This window comes from Pinus tabuliformis, chromosome 3_2 (assembly GCF_031772625.1).
Source record: "Pinus tabuliformis cultivar Carrire ecotype Pingquan chromosome 3_2, CPIR1, whole genome shotgun sequence".
Classification (NCBI taxonomy): domain Eukaryota; kingdom Viridiplantae; phylum Streptophyta; class Pinopsida; order Pinales; family Pinaceae; genus Pinus; species Pinus tabuliformis.
Genome location: NC_142302.1, coordinates 818,085,840 through 818,094,808, shown reverse-complemented (window position 1 = coordinate 818,094,808; position 8,969 = coordinate 818,085,840). Strand labels below are relative to the sequence as shown.

At 37.7% G+C, this 8,969-nt stretch overlaps 1 pseudogene; it reads left to right on the top strand.

Moving 5' to 3' along the window:
- The first annotated feature begins 4,845 nt into the window (after nucleotides 1-4,845).
- LOC149183158 (protein TIC 20-I, chloroplastic-like) lies at nucleotides 4,846-8,723 on the top strand (annotated as a pseudogene).
- Nucleotides 8,724-8,969: the final 246 nt, after the last annotated feature.

Genomic DNA, 8,969 nt, shown 5'->3' with positions numbered 1-8,969 from the left:
TGGTGATAACATGTCACTGCCTGTGTGATCATGCGCAAGAGTCGGATCCATTGACTCAGCACACCAGTGGTGTGGCGCTGTAACCTCAAGGGTAACTCATCGGTCCTCACATCCTGAATACCGAGAGTAAGGCCCTTGATCTGATCCTACAGCACCGCTAGGGTCTTCGATATGTCCAAATCTCGAAGGACGACCCTCCCAACAACCTTTCCTGCTGGAACATCCGTTGCCGCCCGTGGGTGTGCCACTGGTCGCACTGGCCCAATATATGCACACACGTATGAGTACGATTAGTCTTGATAACATTTAGAAACATAAAAACATTATAAAACTCATAAACAAAAATTTGGTCAAATCATTCTAGCTATGGCACTCCACTGTTCGCCAGCCGGTAACGCCAAATCCGAGTCGCCTCTGAAATCCATCCCGACGTATGGGTACTCCACAAAGACCATCTCTTGACGGTCGAACCACTAAAAGAAGGAATCAGAGAAGGAAATCTGTGATTGACCAGCATGTCTGGCCATAAGATCAACCCACCTCTGCATCCGTGGTTCCCTCGGTAATGGAAATCCTAGTGAAATGTATTGTGGCTGCATCAGTGGAATCCTCTCCAAGGTGAAAGCAATCAAGATGGAACCGTAGCTGAAGTTCTTCGATCTTCAATTCTTTACCTTGGAGAGTTGTTCTTTTATAATAGTAAATACCACCTCACACTAGTTGAACACCTTTGGTTCCAGGCATTCTAAGGCGTACTACATATAAGATTTGTTGGGCAAATGAAGAGCCGCGCTGCCAGCCAATCTATCAAAGGTAAATAAAATGGTCCTCAAGGGCCGATCAGTGACATTCTGGATATTGATCTTGCCATCCCTGCTAGGCTGAGATCCATCTCTACAAAACTGGCGAATATAATCTCCCACAGATTCAACCCCATGGGCAGATCCTGACAGTGAGAGAGGGGCACCATGCCTCGATAACCCTGCTAGAATGTAGATGTCCTCAACGGTCAATTGGATATATTTGCCTCTAATTTGGAATACCTGGTTGATCGGATCCCAAGCATCGAGAAAATACCGCAACAAACTGATTTGTTGCCTCATGCTGGATATGCCGAAGAATTTTAGTAAGCCATAGTTCTGCAGTGCAGTAACTGTACCCTGATCGTGTAAGGAAATCATGTCCTCTTCTTCATGTTCGCGTTCACGCCATGTGATGACCATCTTGATCCAACAAAAATCTAAAACACAAACAAAACATGAATTAAGATCCAATTTTGAGCAAAAACGGGCAAAATTTTCATGAAAAATCATTGTGAAAAGTTTCCCTTCTGCACCCATCTCACCCTGCCTTTGAGCAAGGTGAGATGCATACTAACTGGCCAATGTCCAGCTTAGTATGCATCGCACTTTCCGATGCAGACCAGGTGCGATGGATAGAGAATGAGTTCTTCAAACCCCAAGGGCCCAGAAGCAGGGAAACACTTGCTCAAAATCAGTAAAGGACAGAATGAAAATGAAGACATTAGGGTTAGCTCCTACATGGTCCTGACGGTGCGGAGAATATTCCACTAGATCTCCCGAAATCAACTAATGAAATTTGAGGGGGAAAACCACTTCAGAGCTCCAAAATCCCAAATTCGAAATGAAATGATAAAATGAGAGGTAAACTACCTTTTATTTTACTATTCACATGATTCAAGTAAAATGTTTGTTTTAATTCATTTTTCGGGCATATATATGTATTTCTAATCAATTTTATGGAGCAATTGAGCAGGTTGAACGATTGATGAAAGAATATAAAGTGTTAAATAGTGAATTGAACATCTTTGACTACTGTGATGAGAAATGTTTCTGCAAGGTTCAAGCTCATTAAAAAATAAACCCGCCACTGAGAATATGTTAACGCAAGGTTCAAGATTATTAAAAATAAACCCACCTTCAGTAAACGACCTCTGTGATTGCCATGCTATCAGCCTTTTGAGCCTTGGTTGTGTTCTGCCGTCACCTCCATCCTTTTGGCCGATTAAACACTTCCACTTGATTGTTTACCCTTTTTTAGGAACAGCTGTGATGAGTGGTCCTGTTAGCCACCCTCTTCACATCACCATGTTTTGAGAAGTTCCAAGCTTACCTAGAACCATTTGCTACCCTAAAACACCACTCGTTCCTCAAAAATGAGTCCCCTTTAAGCTCTTTTTAGACTCGTTAAATATAAAAATATTGTCGAGCTATTGGCCTTTCCAACTTGAAGAAATTTATTGGTAGCAGGTCACTCTTGAACATGACACTTTCACTCCGTCACTATGATTGAGTCAGGTTGGGCTATTCCATTCACCAGTCACTTCACCATTGGTCCTCCATACCATCCATTTTTAGGGTTAACACTACCAATCCATCTTAGTGTCGCCGACATGTTCAAGAGAAGTCATTCACAGAATCCACCATCCAGTTAATGCCTCATCGGCTACAATACATTCACCCTCCATTTTTCATGACTGCCACTCCTAAAGCCCTTATCATCAAATCATTTTCAACTCCAGAAAATCATTTGCTACGTTTCGTGTCGTAGATGTGGGATACATCAAGGCCCTCCTACGACGGGTCACTTCTTGTCGACATCAGCTCATTATCTAAGAAGTTGACTTAGAAACAACCCTTTCAGTACTTTGGAACTTGCATGCCTCACTGGAAAGTTTCTCACTTCCGGCGACTGGTTTACATCAATGGCCTTCAATCGAAAGATTTTACGTGGTGCTCGACGTCAGATCATATATTCGCACCACATGAATTGTACTGTAGTACCTTGAGGATCATTATCATTATCGGTGATTCCTCTCGCGTCTGTTAACAACTTACATTATTGGCTAGTAATCAGGCGATGTCCTTCCATGTTTGACTTCAGAACATCTTTTCACATGGATCGACTTGTACATCGGGAGAAGATTGAATGAGTTTGAAGACCCCGAATATAGTTTCATCCATCCATGTTGTGATATATTCAGGAATATAAAGACATCAAATGTACACAGAAGCTGAACAGATGATCATCCAAGCTAAGGGATGATGAATCTACATATAAAGAATCACCAGTCTGCAACTGCAGACGATTATCTGTCCTATGTACATGAAAATGAATTTACAAAGCTGAGCATGGGAATGCCTGCCTCAGCTAGATCATGAAAATAATATGATGATGATGTATTGTATTGAATCTCATATAGGTCACCGTCCAGTTCAAATACCTCGGATCCTCATGATAAAGCATTTCACTCGACATCAGAAGATTTACGACTTCATGCTTCAAGGGGCAACTGTTATAGACATATTTGGGCACTGCAACCCCAATCTTATATGTCAATAAACCAAGGTCTCTTTAACCCCTAAAGTGTGTTTCATACCCTAAAGGATCATAGTCAACTGATTACATCATTCCCCAGAAGTTCCACCTGAAAAACCACTCAAAATTGGCCAAAACTGGACCATACTGTCTACTCCACTGTCAGGGTCCGATGCATACTGACTCCTACACTAGCCAAGTGCGATGCATAATGGAGAGGCCTTCTGTGGGGTATGATGAGTGAGAATGGACAAATGTCTGAGACAGTTTGCTAAGTGGATGCTCATGGAATCTTCTAGAAACTTCCTCTATGACACTTGCCTCTATGAATTCACTTAGGGATGAGTAAGAGATCCAAGAAATCTCCAAGTGGAACTAAGAACTACAAGTAGAATGACACTAATCAAAAACCCAGAGATGACTCACACCTTTGAAAACATCTATAAATGGATCCCTCATCTCAGAGATCTAGAGGCTAGAATTTTGTAATTTGTAAGGAAGTGCTGATAGTTTGTCTTTGAGAAGAAGCATTGTATTGTTGGGTGATCTTTCTTTTCATGAGGTGAAGAGGGCTTTGATTCTGGGAGGATGATGCTGGATCAGACGGCTGGGTCGTAATTCTCCCTTCTATTTTAATAAAGTTCTTTGAGTTTTCCTCCATACAATCGTGTATTTGTGAATCTTGTTATTTGTAAATGCCATTGTATGTTCAAAGTATTTCTGATTCTACATTGTTATGATATAATAGATCGAGATGCTTTGACGGTGTTCTGTTACTTTGTTCTATAGGTATTCTCTAAGCGGGACAAGTAGGAGAGGAGTTGCAAGCTCTATCAAGGGGGAGAGAAATCAAGCAAGGAGTCAAGCGGAAGATCCAGGTTGGTCCTTTCCTTCTATCTTATCTATCATACATAGAGGAAATCACAAATTTATTTGATTGTTCGTTTCTAAGATAGCTGCCAATCTTAGTGGGACTAGTAGATCGAAAAGACACTAGTTTTTCCGGAAACAGTAAGGAAATTGTTTAATGTTGTCATAAGGGAAACGAAAAGCAAAGATATGATTTTTCAGAAGTTATAAGAAGGGAATTCACATAATCTTGTGATGCAGGGGAAAGAGCATTTGTCAAACATAGTTGTACTGAATTATGTAGATATTGGACAACTATTGAGGAATGAAGCTAGAGGAGAACAACTAGTAAAGGTTGATATAGAAGACTTTGTAGGTATTAAACAATTATTGAGGATTATTGACGTTGAAGAAAGCCAGAGTAAATAAGGACTAAAGACAAATGTTGCAGATAATGAAGTTAGTAAAGATTGTGCAGAACTCTTGGGAGAAATTCCAAATGAGATGACACAATTGTGGCATGAGTCTATTCTTTTGGAGAAGAGGCAAGGAAACCAAAGGATAAGTGATCAGACTGTACAACCAGAACTAGATGAGAATGAAGAAGTTGTTATGGAAGATAAATATGGAAAATAAGTTATCAGAAATGTTGGCATAATGAGGAAACAGGGTAAAGCATTTATTTTTAATGAATTTATTGATTCTGGTGAAGATTTATATGTAGGAACAACACAATGTGATGTGAATTTGAAACAAGGAGTTGATTCTAAAGATCAGATCAAAGTAAGGAAGGGTGAGATCAGAATGTCTCAAAAAATATGGAATGATGTTGAAATTACAGTATAGAACTGTTGCACTAGAGATGAGTTCAAGAGATGATAGTAACATGATTACTATTGTGCTACAGGGAGTTATTGATGAAGAAGAGGCTGAAGATGACATTTCAGAAGCAGACAAGTATGATGCCATGATCCTTAAGGGTGCAGAAATTAAGTTACTAGAAGAAGAGGTATTCCAAGTATCTAAGCAAGCAGGAAGAATTCTTAGTTTTCAAGAAATTTGTGGAGTTGCAGGTATACTAAGAATTGAAGTAAGAAGAGGTGAAGCCATGAATGAGAAACCAAAAAAAGGAAATGGAATTGTTATAGGGGATCAATGGAGAAGGTATTTGTACATTTCATAAATGTATATGGAAAAATATTGGCACAGGGATTATGATGTTCTTATGCAAGAACACATCCAGTTGCAGGAGAATAATATTCATCATCTGAGAAGTGAAGTGGACAAAGAAATTGATGAGTTGTGGAAACTCATAAAACACCATTCCAATAAACTGAATAGAGGACAAAAGAAGGAAGGAAGATTGGCTGGGAAGAATGGTACAGATGAAGGTAAAGGTAAATTTCAAATTAAAGTGTGGAAGCCTGACATAAATTGTGATGATGAACAAAAGGAAATAACATATATGAAAAATACAGCAACAGATAGTGAGAGCATAACTAATGGGACAATGCAGCATAAAGTATGGAGACTTGGAGAAACCAACAATAGCAGTAACCAAGGACATACTACCAAACAAAGTATGTGATTCAGGAGGACACAGATTAGAAGCACATGATTAGAAGATCATAATTATTTTTAACCTTGGGATTCTGATGAAAGAGCATCTGGGCCTAGCCAGGAATGTGATGGTGTGGTCACATGTTGTGGCTAATGAAAGTTTGGAGGAATAATTGGTTATTTAATTTGTATTAGTTTCAAATTATGTAAGTAGTTAATTGTTGCCTAATTCTGAACAGAATTGGGAATAAAATGGCAAGTGATCCTCCCTGCATGGAGATCAAGCCAATTATCTATATTGATTAGTTATGGTAGGATTTGATTTCTAAGAATATAGTAAATTCCTTCATTTGTGGAAGCAGATGGTTGGCTTAGGCATATATGTATTTTCCTATCATTTCTGGAGACGGAGAGGGAATCGAGAGATAGAGAGAGAGGATTCACGAAGGAATTGTAAGCCTATGGGCAGATTAGGAACAAAGGCCACTAATTGAAGAATCATGCCAAAGAGGAAATATTCATGAGAGAAAAATAGTGTGTGTGGATTGTAATTGAAACAGAGGTCTTTTAGTTAGTATAATCGACCAAGGCGAGATTCTGTAATTTTTTTATATTGAATGAATGATATTGTGTATTTATGATTGATTATCGGGCCTATAGAAACCCTTGTATGCTTCTATATTCTTTGTGTTCAGGCCGGGTGATTATCCCTTAGTTTGTTATGTTTAAACACCTAATTGTATGATTGATAGAAGTGTGGCTTTATTTTGAATATCATTGTTTGATGTGGGTCGGCGAAGTTTATTTACTTAGTTTTGGTTCCGCAAGAGAATATCCCATTTACACTAAGAATCGTTGCAAAACATCGAACCATATCGAAAATCCGGATTTGAAATTTTATAAGAGGTGGCTAATATCCATATCCAGTCTGTAAGAATATCAAATCGACGCTTTAGAGTGGACAGAGCCTGGCTTGGAGGAATGCGACTATGCGATATGTGATTAAATCGCAGCCGTTAGATCAGTGTCAACTGTGGCCGTTGGATCGCAGAAGTGGTTTCGAAACAGTGCATGGTATTTTGAGTGGCAGAAGGACTATAAGCTGTATTGAGGGGCAGTCACCCGATCCCATTCACCATTTCATATGTAACAGCGAGGGTGAATAGGGAAACCACTTTATCGGGCGGTTAATCCTCATATTAATTGCCCACCAGAAATAGATGTGGGCCATCGGATCTGCTACGCGTAGATCAACGATGGAGAATTAGCGACAGTTTAAATATTTGAAATCAATGCTGACCATTTCATCGGAGATGTATTGAATAGTGGAGATCAACCGATCGAAGATCGAAGATATGGAGTGATAGTGGGAGTGCGATGGACCAAAGGATGGATCCGTCGATATATATTAACACGGATGTATAAATTTTGAGTTTCGGTTAAAGTGTTTGCAGTGGGGTTTTGTTTGATTTCCCTTGTTTCTATGTATTGTGATAAAAAGTGTTGCTAGGGGTTGTTTTTAAGGCTAAAAGTGATATAAACCATTTCCGATAGTGTAATGGTTCTGATAGCTTAAGTGGTCCCGATTTTAAAGAAAAAGCACCAAAACTACACTTCCGATATATATATATATATATATATATATATATATATATATATATATGTATGTGTCTGTGTGTGTGTGTGTGTGGGCATGAAATTTAAAGGTTTTTAAGGGTTAAATAGTTCCGATAAGGAGTGAGGGTGTAGCAGCTGTATGGATGCACCAATAACATACATTCCAATGAAGAATACACAAAAATAAAGAGGAAAACATGTCTCACGAGTTGGGACATGTACTTATAAAGGTGAGGAATATTTTTGAATGAAATATCTTATTCTTTTGCATCAAAACATAATTTTAGGATTCATTATTTGAATTTTAATTTATCACATATCGAATGGAAATAATGGTTGTTTAATGAATTAGTTTTATCCTCTTTATTGATCCTTATATTAGTATGTATAATTGTACCTTGATCTAAATATAATCTAGAATACAAGCTAATTAAAATAGCATACAATGTCATGTTAGAAGAGTGATATACTAAATTATAAAAGTATTATCTTTTCCTAAGTAGAAAGAAGAGAGTTCTGACTATTGACGTTGTCTATTTAGTTCTTACTCTGAAGTGAATAATTCTCATAATAAAATTTCTCTACAAAATGGCAGTAATATAATGGCAGTGACCGACTTAAATTTCAAAAATAGATGTTTGATATGTTTCATATGAGTTCTCCAATTGGGATTTCTACTAGAAATCATCTAGCCTTATGTTATTATACTTATCTTTGGCTCAACTTCGGGATTCTTATTTTGTTATGGGTTGTATTATTTTCTTATTTTGTTATGGGTTGTATTATGTACATTTGCTTCTACACCTTTATTCACACGAGAGTATGGAAGTTTTACAATTCATTTACTTATTATTGTAAGAAAAAATTGGAGAACAGTGAGTCCAAGAGCAGGGGATGATGTGCCTACTTACAAAGGATGCCCTCCAATGACAAAGAATCCAAAATGGTGGTAGATAAATTTGGCATGTATTTGTATTTGACTTGGGTCTATGCAGAAATAACATTTAATATTCATCCATTTTTGGAGGATTTTGGATTTTCAGCATATCCTTTTTTCAGGTCCTTGGTAAATTCCATGACTAGATATTTTATATTTATTTTACTGGGGCATATTTAGGAATAGTAAAGAATAATAAATGGAATTTTCTTAGATTCCACACTATTACTACGATATTTTGAGGGATCGCTTTGTTAGTACAAGGAACAATTTATGATAATTTCTTGCCAAAATGTCTTCATTAGGGAAGATTGGAATGCATCATTAACTTGTTATTTCCTTTGTGTTTCTCTTAACCATTATAGAATGCATCTGGTGTGCTGTGAGGGGTATATATGATGATCTGAAATTCATATCATAAGTAACTTACATGTAAATTCCTTAATGACTGTATTCTCTTATGACAAAATCATTAGCAAGCATTTATTCAAGGCATCAAAAATTCCACAGGATGACAAAGTGTCATAGTGATTCTCTAATATCATAATCCATTAAAAGATTATGTTGTGTTTAGTGTGGGTGAGCATGCCAAATATCTTAGTTATTTACGTTTTTGAATGCTTGTATTTTCAATTGGTTGGCCCATAATCTGTTTGTTATGAGTGTT